General features: G+C 41.4%; 1 non-coding gene and 1 pseudogene across 1 annotated transcript; one reads left to right on the forward strand and one right to left on the reverse strand.

The window, feature by feature from the left end:
• LOC134478870 (presenilin-associated rhomboid-like protein, mitochondrial) lies at positions 1 to 15,986 on the reverse strand (annotated as a pseudogene).
• LOC134484236 (transfer RNA alanine (anticodon UGC)) lies at positions 7,985 to 8,053 on the forward strand. The gene has a single exon. It is a non-coding gene; the product is annotated as a tRNA-Ala (tRNA).
• Positions 15,987 to 17,069: the final 1,083 nt, after the last annotated feature.

Consider the following 17,069-nt stretch of genomic DNA (forward strand, 5'->3'; position numbering starts at 1 on the left):
CTAAGCGTAGGCCACAGTGGGACGAGACACACGCAGCGGTAACACTGACTGTAGCAACGCCAAAATCTCTGTGATGACAAAAGATGAGGGGGGATCTTCCATCTTCCTCTCAGGGCAGAGGAATGACTCTAGGGACCCGAACCACGAGAGCTGAATCTTCATGCAACCAGGATCAGCAAGTCTCACCAGCCACCTCTGGCAGCTGGCATACTCTTGTAGCATCCTGTAGAAAAAAACACAAAGATTCCCTCTTCCCCATATAAAATATCTGAACAGGATCATGCCAATATGTGAATCTTTCTATTTCACCTAGGCAGAAGTATGTCTAGTTGTAGGGTGCCATAAACACTCAGAGTTCCTTGGCATCCAAATTTTAAAATTGAAATAAAAGGAGCATTATTTAGCATACAGGGATAACTCCCCCTTTTTAATTATCAAAATATTAGAAAGAATGAGATTTTTTTGACTAATTGTTCCTATGTAAGGCCTATAGTCTGTCTGGTATCATTGTCCTCCCTTGTTAAGGAGTCTAGGCAATCCAGTTTGAGTTCTTAATGTCCTATAAAGTAACAGTATTTAGTGTTCTTAACCACTAAGCCCTCTCTCTAGCTCCTCACAAACTTTATTTACCTAAACATAAGCATTAATTAGAAATGCCAAATCCTGTAAATATTGTCCAGATTCAGTTGTACTAGAAATCCCTGAGGTAGCAGGGTGAGGCTGGGAATTGAAAGTAAGCAAATGGAGTCTTCCTCTTTTCATATCAACTCCATTACCATTTTCAAAGAGCTGGGTCTATGGTTTTGTTTAGTTGTCTGAGCCAGAGCACTGAAAGGACAGTGAGTTGTCAGGCAATTCACACTGAAATCATCACTCACTGATTTCATGTAGAAAACTTGCCTCTAGTAAAGCATTAAGTAATTGACACCAATTGTAAACCACAAGCTATACATTGGCTATCAGTATGTAAATTGAAAGCTTGATTTAAAAACAGTGACTAAAGCACGGAATTTAATAATCTGTGCTGCAGCAGCACAAACTCAAGAGAATAAGCAAGTGATCCAATCATACATGTAGCCTTTTAATTAGATGAACCACCAAAAAGTACACTAAGCTCATTTCCTATGGGTTGTATGTACAAATTTACAGTAAATACAACAGCATGTAAGAGTAAAATTATCAACTTTGCCTGAAAAATTTGTATAAGTGATAGACCAAATATCAGTATTTTGTAATAACCAATTTAACTGTTGTTTGGAATAAGATATGTTTTACCAGGTTTCTTTTTAAAATACTTTCATGACTCTAGCCTACAATTCTGTATTAACACAACTGAAGCTTTATCTCCAATGAGGATAACAAAGTTAAGACCTCTGGTAAGGTGAGGTACTTAGCCAACTAACATATCCTTAGAAGCTTAAAATTAGTTTTAAATATTCTTTTCTGGAGTAGTGTAACAGCTACTCCCCAAATATTAAAGCTCATTTTGAGAGCAAAAGTTTGTAGTAAAAATTTCCATATACACTGAAAGATTTAAGTTCTAACTTCTTACATTGAAGAAGCAACAAAATTACATAATATAAGGCTGTTAGCCATTCTTTTGTAAAAAATTTTTAATGATATCACTTCATGGACTCTCTAAAATTATAAGCAAGCTCACAAAATGAAAACTCACAATCGCCAGGATGTAAATAAATTGCATAAAAACAATCCTCTAAATCTATCTTGAAATGGCAGTTGGAGTAAGCAAACTGGCTGTACTGCTCTCACAAGTTCTAAAACCTCATCAATCCTTCGTAAATCCTGTAACAATCTCTACCTGTTTGATTTTTCTCAATTACAAATAAGTTTGAGTTAGTCAATGTAACACTGGCAATCTTTAATCACAATCCTTAAGCTCTCCTTGTACCACCAGAGCACAACCACAACTTTGGAAAGTCACCTGAGTTCTGAGTATGTGACTAGGCAGTTGTTCTTGGGGCAGTGGAATTAGCATCAAAATACAGTAACTTCAGGGCAAACCACAACTTTGGAAAGCAAAACTCAACCTCCAACAACCTAGTCTCCAAAATCTAGTCTCCAAAACAACAAGTCTATCCTTCATGCTACAAAGTTTGACTGCCAGTTCCTACATATGAACGCACGATGGTGCAGTCTCCAATACCTCAACAAAGAGACATTGTCCTAAATTCTTTTAGAAGCCTGGTTTCTAGAATAAGAATTCCATAAAAATATTATCTCAATTTAGACCTGTTTCCCTAGGTTGGCCCATGTCACATGTTATCTAGAATGACTTCATCCAAATTACCAGCTTTATGTCAACTTTCTATTACCAATATTATACCTTTTTAACCATATCCAATAACTTAAAAGCCAATAGTCCATAACCAAGGCATGTAGAGCATATTTATACATTTAAAACCAATCAGAAACAAATTGAAGTGGCTACACATATCTTTAATATTTGGACCAAGCACCATTTTTACCTTTTTAGCTATGATTTTAAGAGAAGCACCTTGTCACCTGTTGAGTCTAATAATCAGCTCATGTAGACGCTCACCCCTGGGCAGCTTCTCCAGCTGACCTAGACACCTGGCTACAGGTACAGGGCTCCAAGGACTGACTGAAACTGTTTTTTATTCATTTGTTCCTTTTTTGAAACGAGTTAAAACCAAATCAAGGTGTGAACGACTGGCAGATAAAGTTTTTACCATTTTCTCTTTTGAACATGAAACATAAAACATTTAAGCAACAAGAAACAAAAACCACAGACATAAACTGACAGACATGGACAGCTTGGTGCACCAAGGACAGACAATAGACAAAGGGGAAAAACTAGATGGTGTTCCACTAAAGGGACCCACATTCGAATAGGAGTCAGCAGAGAGGTAGGATTTCCCCTTTCCCACCACTTCCACGGTGACCATACACTCGAGTGGAGTTGATATGGACGATGGATTGTCTCAGTTCCTGGACTAGTCCATCAACGTGTTGAAGCCAAATTCCTGTAAGATACTGAGATATATTATGGGGTATCTAAGCAGCATGACTGACATTCACAAATGGTATGGAAGTGAATATTTTTGTTTGATTCTCCTGAATAAGTTTTTCAGGCGGTCTACCTCTAACAAATCTGATCAGTATGACTCTGTGAAGTTTAAACAAAATTATGAGCCTTGACCACAAAGGATCCATAACTTTCGGTCTCTTCACAGTGGCTCTCCACCTAGGCCCATATCTTTCTTCTTCATAGCAAGCTGTCTCATCTTCTAAATCCTCTTCTTCAGAGAAGCTAAGCTCGTCTGTTTCTGAACTATCAAGCTCTAAAGCCTCTAACTCCTTTACCGGATAAAGGCTTCTCCTTTTCAGAGCTTTCTTCTCCTTTCTCTGTTTCTCTCCCGGGTTGTTCTTTCCCCTATCTCTCGCTCCCTCAGATCTAAAGTCTTTGGGAGGGTCTGTTTTCTTACTTGTACCTTTTCTTTTCTCTTTGAGCTCTTTAATCTTTTATCCCGCTCTGTTTTTGACATGCTGTCTTGACACTCCCCTAGCACTCGCTGTCCTGCTATTACTGTTGGGGGGCATTTCTCATCTTCTAGGCACGACCTCTGATGGTGCCTAGCAGCAGCCGCAAAATCAAAAACCAAAAGAGAAAGAATGAAGGCTGCTAAAACGATAACAAAAGCCTCCACCACATCTTCTAATGGGGGAGAGAAGTGAAAGAGGTCAAGACCAAACATATCTCTCAGAGCTTACCCTAGACACTGCAGTTCTGGATCCTCTCCGCGGACGAAATGTATATAAGAAATACTCAAGTTAATAATAAAAAAATGGGGTTCAGAGCTAAACAGAGAATTCACAGCTGAGGAATGCCGAATGTATGAGAAACACCTAAAGAAATATTCAACATCTTTAGTCATAAGGGAAATGCAAATCAAAACAACACTGATATTTCACCTCACACCAGTGAGAATGGCTAAGACCAAAAACTCAGGTGACAGCAGATGCTGGCGAGGGTGCGGGAAAGAGGAACACTCCTCCATTGTTGGTGGGATTGCAGACTGGTAAAAACCATTCTGGAAATCAGTCTGGAGGTTCCTCAGAAAATTGGACATTGAACTGCCTGAGGATCCCGCTATACCTCTCTTGGGCATATACCCAAAAGATGCCCCAACATATAAAAAAGACACGTGCTCCACTATGTTCATCGCAGCCTTATTTATAATAGCCAGAAGCTGGAAAGAACCCAGATGTCCTTCAACAGAGGAATGGATACAGAAAATGTGGTACATCTACACAATGGAATATTAATCAGCTATCAAAAACAATGACTTTATGAAATTCATAGGCAAATGGTTGGAACTGGAAAATATCATCCTGAGTGAGGTAACCCAATCACAGAAAAACACGCATGGTATGCACTCATTGATAAGTGGCTATTAGCCCAACTGCTTGAATTACCCTGGATGCCTAGAAAAAAATGAAACTCAAGACGGATGATCAAAATGTGAATGCTTCACTCCTTCTTTAAAAGGGGGAACAAGAATACCCTTGGCAGGGAATAGACAGGCAAAGATTAAAACAGACACAGAAGGAACACCCATTCAGAGCCTGCTCCACATGTGGCCTACACATATACAGCCATCCAATAAGACAAGATAGAAGCAAAGAAGTGCAGGCCGACAGAAGCCGGATGTAGATCGCTCCTGAGAGACACAACCAGAATACAGCAAATACAGAGGCGAATGCCAGCACCAAACCACTGAACTGAGAATAGGACCCCCAATGAAGGAGTCGGGGGGGGACTGGAAGAGCTTGAAGGGGCTCGTGACCCCATATGTACAACAATTCCAAGCAACCAGAGATCCAGGGACTAAGCCACTGCCTAAAGACTATACATGGACTGACCCAGGACCCTGACCTCATAGGTAGCAATGAATATCCTAGTAAGAGCACCAGTGGAAGGGGAAGCCCTGGGTCCTGCTAAGACTGAACCCCCAGTGAACTAGACTGTTGGGGTGAGGGTGGCAGTGGGGGGAGGATGGGGAGGGAAAACCCATAAGGAAGGGGGGAGGGATTAGGGGGATGTTTGCCCGGAAACCGGGAAAGGGAATAACACTCGAAATGTGTATAAGAAATACTCAAGTTGGGGTTGGGGATTTTGCTCAGTGGTAGAGCGCTTGCCTAGCAAGCGCAAGGCCCTGGGTTCGGTCCCCAGCTCCGAAAAAAAGAAAAAAGAAGAAGAAGAAAAAAGAAATACTCAAGTTAATAAAAAAAATATATATAGCAGACAAAAAATAAAGAAATAATTTTCATGTTAAAAAAGTGGGGTAGACAGCTAAACAAAGAATTCTCAGTTTACGAATATCAAATGGCTGAGAAGCACCTAAAGAAATGTTTAAAATCCTTAGTCATCAGGGAATTGCAAATCAAAATAACCCTGAGATCCACCTCACATCAGTCAGAATAGCTAAGATCAAAAACTCAGGTAACAGCAGATGCTGGCAAGAATGTAGAGAAAAAAGAAAATTCCTCCATTGTTGGTGGGATTGCAAACTGGTTCAACCACTCTGGAAATCAGTCTGGAGGTTCCTCAGAAAATTGGACATTAAAGTACTTGAGGGCCCAGCTATAAATCTCCGGGGCATATACCCAAAAGATGCTCCAACATACAACAAAGACACATGCTCCACTATGTTCATAGCAGACGTATTTATAAAAGCCAGGAGCTGGAAAGAACCCAGATGCCCTTCAACAGAGGAATGGATACAGAAAATGTGTTACATCTACACAATGGAGTACTACTCAGCTATCAAAAACAATGACTTCATGAAATATATAGGCAAATGTTGGAAGTAGAAAGTATAATCCTGAGTGAGGTAATCCAATCACAGAAAAGCACACAAGGTATGAAGTCGATGATAAGTGGATTTTAGCCCAAAAGCTCAAATTACCCAAAATACAATCCACCCACCACATGAAGCTCAAGAAGAAGGATGACCAAAGTGCGGTTGATTCACTCCTTCTTAAAAGGGGGAACAAAAATATTCATAGGAGGGGAGGTGGAGGCAAAGTTTATAGCAGAGATCGAAGAAATGGCCATTCACACCCTGTCCCACATGTGGCCCATATATATACAGTCACCAAAACTAGTTAAGATGGATGAACCAAAGAAGTGCAGGCCGACAGGAACTGGAGAGAGATGTCTCTTGAGAGACACAACCAGAACATGTCAAATACAGAGGTGAATGCTAGCAGCAAACCATTGAACTGAGAAGAGGGATCCCCATGGGAGGAATTAGAGAAAGGACTGAAAGCGCTGAAGGGACTTGCAACCCCATAAGAACAACAATGCCAACCAACCAGAGCTACCAGGGACTAAACCACTACCCAAAGACTATACACAGACTGACCCAAGGCTCCAAATGCATATGTAGCAGAGAATAGACTTGTTGGGTCACCAGTGGAAGGGCAAGCCCTTGGTCTTGCGAAGGTTGGACCCCCAGTGCAGGTGAACATCGGAGGAGTCGTAAGCTGGCTGGATGGGAGGGAAACACCCTTATGGGGAAGGGGAGAGGAAGGGGGACGAGGGAGGGTATAGGGTGGTTAAGGACAGAAAACCCCGCAAGGGGAAAATTTGAAATGTAAATAAAGAAAGATAACCTATAAAAAATTATCCAGCCCTGGAACATCACTGCTGGTTCCAAGAAAATGATTACTTTTAAGGCATTGCCTGCTATTAAAGCAAAAACGCGGAGGAAGATGAGAAGGGGCCTCCGGTCTGGAATCGTGGTGCAGATTGCAGCCAGAATTGCCATGATTGATCCCGAAGCACCAAGGGAAGGTCCTTATTTTAATGTGGCAACTTTACACACATAACTGACAAAATTCAAAATGACACATGAAGACATGAACATCGGTACAACCTATTATTGACCCAAAATTTTCTCGATGCTGGATGAGAAGCTGCACAAAACAGACATATTTTTGCCGTGAGGAATAAGGAGAAATTGCGGACAGAAATATTGGAGACCAAAGGACTTCTGAGGCTGGGTTGTGTGTACAGAATATGTGCATGGTCAGATGCAGGGAATGCAGGGTGTCCATAAGCAGAATGAGAGAGATGTGGTGATTAGGATGCCTGTCACCCGCTTCTGGCCACCACCTAGGCTATTACACCACTTGTGGATCTCCTTTCTGATGTCTACTTTCTTTTGTGGGCGTATGCTGTCCACCCATTAACTTTTATGTCATCAACATTACTCTGTACCCTGGATTTCGGTGATTCAAATAGCTAAATATAGCTGATTCAAATGCACAGCCTGTGACCTCTATAGTGGAATTAAAGCCTTCTGTTGAGTTGATATAAGCAAAACCTAATGATAAAAAAAAAAAACAAAAACAAAACAAAACAAAACAAAAAAAACTGTTTCCTTCAGAGGCTGGATCAAGGTACTTCTCTTGTATGCTTCTTCACTTGACCCTACGTTTGATCTTCAAGGTTCTTCCTTCCTCAGAACATTTGTAAATGTAGAATGTTGCCTAAGATAAAATTTATACCCGGATTTGGGCAGGCGCAGAGCCTGGATCTGAGAGAGTTCCTGGTAGGCTCCATAGAAGGGAGGCCCAGAAGACTAAAGGCAACCGTAGACTCGCTGTACCCAACCTCAGAATGCCATCTACCCAATCCCTGCTTCAATATTGCCTGATGATCCTAATCCTTCAGAAGCACATTCTAATGAATTTAGCACAATGGTCTCAAGTGATGTAGGTCTGCCATGTTTTGGAGTGCACAAAATTTGTTGTGGTTCTTGTTCCTGTTTTGTTTGCATTGGAAATCGATTCTTTTCCCATAGAAGTGATGACATAAAAATTGTCGATAATGATATGCAAATATGTGATATAAATATCTTCAGGCACTATAAAAAGTAGCTTGAGTCTCTGTCAGTTCATATAGGCTGGAAAGAGTTCTGGAGTGAGGCTTTGAGTTGTAGCTCAGTGGTAGAGCGCATACCTTGCACGTATGTTGTCCCGGGTTCGATTCCCGGCCTCTCCAAGCTTTTTGTTTTTTTCTCTTCAGGATCAGTTTCTTCAAGGATCTAGAAGACATGTCGGTAAAGACCTCCGTAGTCTGGGGCGTATGATCAAAGTGCTCATCTATAACCGTGACAACAATATTCCACTCTAACCTTGAAGACGTTCCCATGGAGACCTCTTAGTCTTGGGAGCACAGCGTGGTCATCGCTCTGGGATTATGTTTCCTCACAGCTTCTGCCTTCATGCGGCTGGCAGTTTCCTAGTGGGTGTGCGTTCTCGGGTAAATGATGTCAACGAAGAATGAGTTGTGCTTTGAGAGAAATAAGGGAGGATACTGGGTAGGAGAAAAGTCTGTTTCAGGGACAGGATCAAGACACTTTCTTCTATGTTTCCCCCCTTGACCCTGTGTTTGATCTTCAAGGTTCATCCTTCCTCGGTTCTTTTCCAAACTCACATTTGTTTGCTGAAGAAATTACTTCAACCCTTGTCAGGGAGCCCCAGAGACTGAGTCTCAGACATGTCAGTAACCGAAGCCCACTGGAGGCACTCATTCATGACCACAGCCGCAGCCTCACTCTACGCAAATTCTCAATGCCATCTTCCCAACCTATGCCAGACCGGACATACCCTGCAGTCCCTCATTATTATTAATTTGACATGATACTGACAATTTATTGTGGGTCTGCCATGTTTTGAAGAACTTATGATTTCTTTTATTTTTAAAAGTTTGAGTTTTATTTTATACAGAAAATAAAACACAGGTACTGTTCAGCTGTACTGTAAATCTGAGTTAAATTTGAAGCAAGCCTAGATATCAAAACATTACATAAATATTTGTGTTGATAGGAATACTCATATTAATATCTCTACTTATCCGATCAGGTGTAGATGTTAAAAGTTACGAACTCTAACACCTAGTGTTAGGTCAAATAAAATGCTTGCATACAATTTTATACACCGATAACGGGCTGTGTGTAGAACACATACATTCTCACTGAGGAACCATTTCACACTGGAGGGAATGAACATTACCTTTTTCATAAAATGAAACATATAAAATGAGACATAGATAAGGTACATAAAAGAGTCATAAACTATGTCGGTGACCGGGATGGGGAATCCTGTTCTCTCTGGTGTAAAAGTTACACAGGGAGGCTGGAAATGTAGCTCAGTTTTAGAACATTTGTGTAGAACTTAAAAGGTCCTGTGACTTACACCCAGTATGGACCACAAAGGATCACACAGAGGGAGGCAGTCAGAGCAAAAAAAGGCAAGAGACCCTTAAGCGAGCCAGTATACCCTGAGTCCAGAAAAATAAAGACTTCACAAAACCATGACTAAGGTATTATATAACTATGGGGAGTAACCAGAAACAGGGAAAGGCCCAAAACTCATTTCTTCGTGTCAGTGGGGGATGGAGTGCGGGGGTGGATTTTTAAGGTAATTGGTAAGTTTGAAGTGAGCAGGTCTGAAGCCGGAGAGCGTTCCTTGCATTGGCCTAACCTTTTTGTACCTGTTGTCATTTTTTTATAAACGTTTTTCTAATTTGTTTTAAAAAAAAGATTTCTTGTTCTTAATACTATTACTTTGTTTTTGTTGAGTATATTTTCTTTTTTCATAAAAGAAATCCCATAGCAGCACTTGATTTGAAATTATTAATTGCAGGCAGTGAAGAGATGCAGATGCCGGCATGTTGTGAAAGTGTTGCAGCTCCCTGTAGCTGTAGCCATGTTGCTTCAGTCTCCTAGGTTTATATGGACTGTGATGGAAGGACTGTTACCGTTGATGATGTAGCTCAGCGGTAGAGTGACTGCCTTCTGTTCCAGTGGACCTTGGTTCGACTCCCAGCGTCTCAGGGGTCCTTTTTGTGTTCTGGTTTTGTTTCTTCACAAGATATCCTCCAGGCTTTAATTTTTTGCTGGGAGAGCATATATGCATAGGTAATTACTGGTTAAAGCGTTCATCTAGGACCACAAGGACAATGGTCATCAATAATCCAGTTATTTCCCTGAGATTTTAATAGTCTGGTGAGTACAGCGTGGATGTGCCTCCAGGATTGTTTTGTTCTGAGCTTGAGTGAAGCTCTGCTTTCAAGCTGGTGGCAGTTTCCCTAGTGGGTGGCTTTCTCAGGTGACAGATAGCAAGGGTCAATGAGTTCTGCTTGGAGAGAAAAGAAGGGAGGATTGGGCGGAAGGTTCCTAGTTACTGAACAGAGAACTGGAGCGTTGTGGTTGCCATGGAAACCAACGTCTTTGTGGACTCCTTTAAAATGTCTACTTAGGTGATGTAGTGATGAGAGCATTCTCTGTAGCCAAGCTTATGTGTTCCCAGAGGTGAGCACTTGAATTTCTCTGAGGGAGGGAAGACAGATGCAACTATTCCTGACCCGAGTATCTATGTATGTATATATGTATGTACACACACACACACACACACACACACACAACTACAGTATAACATATGAGCGGGAACGTCTGTCAGAGGAGAGGCGTTCTCACATGCCTACAGGAATCTCAGAGTCCTGTAGGATAATATATTCCCTCAGAAGAATCCGAAGGGAACTACTTTCTCCTACAGTTCTGTTTAAGTTTCCACAACTTTCCTAATGGAGCCATTAGGCAGGAAACAAACATTTAAATCTAGAGCACGTCAGGAACACTTCATTTTCAAAACCAATTCTCAGAAGGCGAGCAGCGATTCCTTCTGCCATTTCAAGGGGCTTTGTTTGAGAAAGTTCCGGGGAAACATAATGGGAAACTTTGTTCTTTACTGGCCACATACATTCATCAATAAGTGTAATTTAAGTATGAAAGAAAGAGCTAGAGTTATCAGTTACAGTAACATAGGACACTAAGGACATTAGCAAACCAGCCATGTGTGGATATCAGAGAACAATCCTTGGGAGATGATTCTCTCCTTTCTCCAGAGCAACAAATCCTTTACCAGCCAAACCACGATGACACTCCAGTAAGTCCTACTCTCAGATGTGCTGATTGTACTTTCCATTATGTTTCCTGAGCATCTGCTGTCTGAGGAACCAGGCACCACGGCAGAGGTCTTAACCCCCAAACTTAGGACACTGCGACGAGACGAGCGTACATGTGTAGCAGTCTGGTCTATACAGTGTCTGGAGCCATTTGCCACCTCTCTGAAGCAGAGGGAACAAAAGAGGGATAAAGTCTGCCTGGCAGGCAGAGACAAGGTGGTCAGGGTCTCCTGGACTGCTGAGACATGGAAAGATAAGGGGAGGTGCACTTGAGGCTCAAGGCTAGGGGCTACCATTAAAGAAATCAGCCGCCCATGTATTTGTGAGAATGTGTCTGGACTCGGTGTGCTCCTTTGATATTTGTGTCTTTTGCTTCTTTGAGATGGTTGGTGTCATTTACTCCACACTTGCAGGACCTCACTATATAACCAACGAAGACATTGAAGTCCTGACTCTCCTCCATCTGATTCCCAATGCTGGGATTTGGGGCTTATCCCAGCATGGCTAGGTACTTGTTTATCTTGACAATGCATCACACTCTCTCACTACTGTAGGTTCATAATCTGTTTTCACATCAAGTACCATTGTTTCTACATTTCCTTCATTATATAATTTTGGCCCTTTTTATTTCTATAAGAATGGTTAATCAGCGTGCTAATTTGCTTTCCAATTTCTTCTAAGAAGTTGTAGGATTTGCATGGGAAAACAGAGTGCATCTATATCTCAATGCTGAAGTCATGGAAACCATAACCATAGTGGCTTGGTGGTGCTCTGTTGGAGGGGAGGAACGTTTAGCAGGGAGTACCTAGCTGGAGCAAGTACATCACTTGGGTGAGCGTTGGCATTTATAGCCTCAATGCACTGGTGTTCTCTGTGCTTCTTGAGTGTGGATGCAAATGTGCTCAGCCGTGTTCCTGCTCTTGCTCACACACCGGCCTCCTTCCTTGTCCTCCCTACTTTAAAATGTCTATTCCTCCCAAACAGAGTGTAAGACAATTGCGTCCCTATTAGTTTGTGTCCATTGCACCATTTTATCACTGCAACAGAAGAAGTATTAATACAGTGCATGTGAGCACAAATAGCTCAATTATGCCAGGCATGGCGGCACAGGCCATTAAGACCTCAGCGGATGGGAGGCAGAAACACTTGCATCTCTAGGAATTCAACCAGGCCTGTCAGGACCGCACAGGAGACTTTGTCTCAAAACAATAGTAGGAATACTCTAGCCTCAGACTATAAACTGCCTGTTTTCGTCAATGTTCACATTCTCCACAATCTTAATTTGTATTCTCATTGGTGTCCAAGATCTACTAGCCTCCCATGGAGTCAGTCAGTCATCACACATGTTCCATGTCCATATTGAAATTGTTACCTTGTATCACAATGGAGTTCTCTATGTCTTCCTATGGGATTGCCCTTGAGGTTACATTATGCTGGTCTTTTCATTGTTGAATTAATTATTTCCCCACACTTGCTTTTGCATTCAGAAAAGCATGTTAATTTCATCCACCATCTTTAATCACTTCTCATATCTTTTTCTTATCTTTCTTGTATTTGATGCTCTGTTGCATGACTCGAACGTAGGCATGAATGGCTAACATTTTCCTAGTGAATTCAGACCTGCATTACTCTTTGCTCAAACACTTTTATTGCACTTTAATTTTAGTTTTCCCTGTAACATTAATGTCACAACTCTCCCCTGATTTCTACTTATACTTAGGTACGTGTGCTTGTATTAAAGTGTTCAAGATATTATTTGTATGCCTTTAAATAAGGTCTATGTCTTGTAAAGGATTAATGTTATATTCTATTTCAATAGATAATAAGATTGTCTTGTTTCTAATAAGTTATATCTATTTATATTCTTTACATATATGTATATGTTTGCTTAACATGTCAATGCCAGAGGACAACTTGCAGGAGTGTTCCTCTGCTTAGGTCATGTGGGTCCTGGGGATATATTGTAGGCCATCAGATGCCGTGCCAGGCACCATCGTACCAGGTACCCCACATACATTATAATATGATCCATATATATTGGCATTTGGGTTCAGATCTCTCCCTGTGTTTGTAAGTTCATAATTCATACCCATAGTTACAGAAAATCTTCTACTGGGCTGTGAATATCACTGTACTAATTTTGGGGTCTTGAGAATGAACTAGGGTCTAACCCATGCAAAACCTACGCTCTGACACTGAGAAATTTCCCCCAGACACAGGAAATCTACTTTATTGGCCATTTGTTTTGAAGTAGTATATAGTGCAACACTCATCATTTGCAGTTGCTTTTTAATTGACTTCTTTTTGTGTGGGAGATATCAGACCCCAGACCTTCCAAATGTCTGCCAAGTGGTGTCTCTACCGCCAACTTTCATTCCCATCCAAATATTAACTCTTAGAGTAGTTACTGCATTTACTGATTGATTGATTGATCCATCTATTCATTTATTTATTCATTTAGTCATCTATCTATTTATAGATGGGCAGAGTGTGCATATGCCAGAGCACATTGCTAGAGGTCAGAGGACAAAGACGACAACTTGAGGGAGTCAGAGCTCTACTTCCCTCTTGTGGTTTTAGTTATTACACCCAGGCCTTTGACATAAGGATGACTGCTGCCTGAGCCGTGTTGCTGTCTCAAGTATTACCTTCTTAGTAAACATAGTGTCTTTACTAGGAAAAGTCTTAGTTCCTAATACAGAGATATGAGGTGGTAAAAATGAGGACTGCACATAAAATAATGCATACAAATGCACACATACTAAAGTTCTAAAATCGTGTTAAATAATAATCGTGAAATTGAGAATCACATACTTGGTACAATAGTGAAGTAGGGCATTGCCTACAAGTGTGATTTCAAGATAAGTGTGATTGAGGAAACTCACAATCCCAGGACTTGGGAGAGAGAGACTGAACTGTTGCAAGTTTGAGGTCAGTCTGCATAATGAGTTCTAGAGCACTTAGGGCTACAGAGTAAGACCCTATCTCAAAATAATATATAGGAGTGTGATTTCATCTTTCAATGCAATGCATATGATGAACACATTTCATATATATATATATATATATATCACCTATGAAAACATATATAAATATAGTATCACATAGATGCACACAAGTAGATCCTTGCTTCTGCATCTACTGAGATATATGGAACTCCCTTTTATCATATAATTACTTGATAACTAAATGAATCCATTGTTTAAATGGGCACACTGATAACACCTGGACGGTCTTGAGAAAATGGCCATTGTGTGGCCCTATTGACAGTGTCTGAGGCATATACTATACCAAATATACGTTCCTGACATGAGCATCACTTTGCTCACGATCATGAAAGGCTGCACCTAACTAGTTTCCTAAACAGTTCCTGTACTCTAGGACTATCCGTTCCACAACGTCTTTCAAATCAAAATGCTGGCTATAGAGACACATGCAATTATAAGCAGATGTTTTGGAGATGGTGACTGGGTGGGACCATTTGTCTTCCAGTCATTTTTCAGGTTTGTGAGAGATGTTTCCTCAAATGAGTAAATCAGAAAGTAATAGATTAAGTCTCCTAATGAATACTTGTCGCCTTCACCTGAATGTCAACATCTACATGCAATGAACACACACACAAATACACACACATACACACACACACACTCACGCACACACACATGAAAACATGCACAGGCTCACACAGTGCAAATAAACATTTACAAAAATTCATTTGTGCAGTTTGGCACATGTGTGCCCACACATTTTCTCTCTCCCCCCCATTAATATGCAGGTGCATTACACACACAAACACACGTACTCACACACACACACACTTACACACAATCACAAGCAGACACACACACACTCTCAGAAGGCTATGTGCACATGCACACACAGGTGAACACACATAAAACCAAAGTATAAACTGTCCTGAACAGAATGCTTCTAGTTTTGCCGTGAAAGAATAATTGTAAAACAGTTCACACACACACACACACACACACACACACACACACACACACACACACACGATTTCTCTGCAGAGCCACAGGGGAGCATAATACAGCACAATGCAAATGATGGACAGAGAATGATGCTGTCTGACAGGGAGGGATAAGGGTAGCCCTACCTTAGCCTTCTGGAGAGGGGTTGGAATGTTTCAAAAAGCAACTAAAAGCGACAGAACAAAATCCAAGCATGAATACTATATTCTATACAAATCAACCCTGTATATACATTTTGACCTGCACATTTACACTAAGCAGAGGTGAAATGAGTTGTTGAGCACTAGCTTTGCAGTCATTCATAAAGGGAACTTTACTAGGACACCTGTGAAACTCACAAAGGCAGGAGAAGTCCATTCACTGGGGGATATTTGCTACTCTGTAAAACATCAGACTTGTCACGAATATTTAAGAATATAGATTTGCTTCCACCCCGTGGCTGTAATGAGAACTGCATCTGTGCGTGTCTGGCCAGATGGAGGGGGAGAACACAGGCTGGGAATCTGAGATTGGAACCCAATCCTGATCTGAGCTGAATATAAAGAATAGACATGAGGGAACGACAGAAGCTTTTATGAGTCTAAATATGAACGCACACATGCATGCACACACAGAGCTCCTAGGAGTAAGCCACGTTTCCATGTAATTAATTTGCTCCATGGAAGTGACCACAATCTACACAGTCAGTGTTTATAGAAGATATATACACAAACATCCTCTATCAAGTGTTTGTGTGTGTGTTTGTGTGTGCCACACATCCTGCCACAAATCCCTATATAAGTTGATTCACATTGATCCTTTACAGCACATCCATCCTTTATCTGTGTGATAAAGTCACTGTCTCACATAGGAAATACGGAACAGTAATGTGTCTGATATCCCAAGATGCTTCATCCCATGGCACCACAGCTCCACAGAAGGAAGGGAAGAGAGAAGGAACTGACTTACCTATCATGTCCCAATTGCTCTGGTAACATGCTGTCAGGACTGATTCCACGTGACCCTTGTTATTGTCTGGAGCTGGTGTGGATGGCGCGTCCACAGATTTCTCTCATGTTACCGTAGGAGACAGAGTAATAAGAAGGCGTGCACAAGGAAGAGACAGTGGAAGCATACGAGGTACAGGGATGGCGAAGCCTGTCTACATGCAGTCAAATGGAGGCTGTGTGCTTGCCTCATCTCTCTTCATCTCACAGACTCTTCCCACACATGTGCAAACACACACGCCCCAACATACAGACACTTATTTAAATGTACAGATGTGCAGTAATAGCTGTACTGATTTTTTGTGCACACATGGGCGTGTGTGCCTGAGTGAGTGTGTGCTTGTGTGAGTGTGTGCTAGCATGAGTGCATGCATGCAAGTGCTCTAGTACAAGTGTGTAGGTCAGAGGATGATATTACGTTCTCTCCTCCAACGTTCTTTAGAGGCAGGGTATCTCTTCTTTCTGCTGCTGTAGTATACTGTATATAACGTGTATTCCAGGCTAACTGGAATACAGATTTTACCCAATACTTTTTAAATTTTTATTGGTTACTTTATTTGTTTACATTTCAAATATTATTTCCCTTACAGGTTTCACCTCTGGAAACCCCCTATCTTATGCCTCATTCTTGCTTCTATGAGGGTGCTCTCCAACCACTCCCTCTTACTGTCCTGGAATTCCACTATGCTGGGGCATCAAGCCTCCTCAGGGCCAACAGTCTCTCCTCTCACTGATGCCAGATAAGGCCATGCTCTGTTACATATGTGGCTGGAGCCATGGGTCATTCCATGTGTGCTCTGTTTGGCAGATTAGTCCCTGGAGCTTTGGGGTTCTGGGTGGTTGACCTTTTTGTTCTTCTTGGGCCATTGAAAACCCCTTCATCTCCTTCAGTCCTTTCTCTAACTCCTCCATTGGAGACCCTGCGCTCAGTCTGATGGCTGGCTGCAAGCATCCTCATCTGTATCAGTAAGGCTCTGACAGATCTTCTTAGAAAGAGCTATATCAGGATCTTGTCAGAAAGCATTTTTTGGCATTAGCAATAGCGTCTGGATTTGCTGTCTGCATAGGGAATGG

This window comes from Rattus norvegicus, chromosome X (assembly GCF_021556685.1).
Source record: "Rattus norvegicus strain SHRSP/BbbUtx chromosome X, alternate assembly SHRSP_T2T, whole genome shotgun sequence".
In the NCBI taxonomy this organism is placed as follows: Eukaryota; Metazoa; Chordata; class Mammalia; order Rodentia; family Muridae; genus Rattus; species Rattus norvegicus.